This window comes from Homarus americanus, unplaced genomic scaffold (assembly GCF_018991925.1).
Source record: "Homarus americanus isolate GMGI-L3 unplaced genomic scaffold, GMGI_Hamer_2.0 scaffold25827, whole genome shotgun sequence".
Classification (NCBI taxonomy): Eukaryota; Metazoa; Arthropoda; class Malacostraca; order Decapoda; family Nephropidae; genus Homarus; species Homarus americanus.
This window is the reverse complement of record NW_024738300.1, coordinates 1,580,228-1,581,063: the sequence shown is the minus strand read 5'-3', so window position 1 is coordinate 1,581,063 and position 836 is coordinate 1,580,228. Positions and strand designations below refer to the sequence as shown.

The following is an 836-nucleotide window of genomic DNA, read 5'->3' as shown; positions in this document are numbered from 1 at the left end:
GAATTATATTTGTTATATATATATATATATATATATATATATATATATATATATATATATAGAGCATATATATATATATATATATATATACGTACCTGAAAGACCAGCCAAAGGCAGCTATTATTTAATTCCAGTTTTGCTGATGTAAAAGGGACTTTGGCCGTAGCTGTCGGTGTAGTGGGAATCGATGACGACAGTAATGTAAAATCTGGGAGTGATGAATGAGTTTTCTTCTATCACCTTTTGCAGTCCCTCAGTAACTGTCAGCCAGAGAACAAATAAAACACATAGCTTTAATAACACATATACTCATGGATCTAGGATCTAGATCAGTGGTTCTCAACCTTGTTTGCCCCATGCACCCCTTTCACCATATGTCAGATGTCATTCCCCCCTCCTTTCCAAGATTGTCTGCCTCAAAAAGTGCATTCCAAATAATATGCATATAATACTGAAAAACCTTTATTTTTTCCATATTAGTACATATACATTTACAATTTTACATGGATTATTTTTATAGTGGAGTTTTACAAATTAAATGCCAATTGAAAATGTTGATGGATTTATAAAACTTGAATAATGCAATAAACAAAAAGTTCAATAGAATACCAGGATATTGTAAATTTGTAATTAATTTTATTCAGATGAAGATTACAGTCAATGAGAAACCTGTGATTGTTTTTTCTTCGCCAATTCTGGGATACGCGGAGGAGTGCTTGAAAGGGCACAACGCAGGTCATTTTCTACCTCTAATCTACTACGTTGCTTCGTTTTAATTTGCAACAGAGTTGAAAAGCCTGACTCGCAAAGATATATCGACACAAACGGAAGCAATG

The 836-nt window shown here is 33.0% G+C and overlaps 1 long non-coding RNA gene across 1 annotated transcript in view; it reads right to left on the bottom strand.

Annotated features, from left to right (window-relative positions):
• LOC121873994 overlaps nucleotides 1-163 on the bottom strand; it is a 3,273-nt gene extending 3,110 nt beyond the window's left edge. The window contains exon 1 of the long non-coding RNA XR_006090325.1: nucleotides 96-163. This is a non-coding gene — a long non-coding RNA (uncharacterized LOC121873994). The remainder of the gene's footprint in view (nucleotides 1-95) is intronic.
• Nucleotides 164-836: the final 673 nt, after the last annotated feature.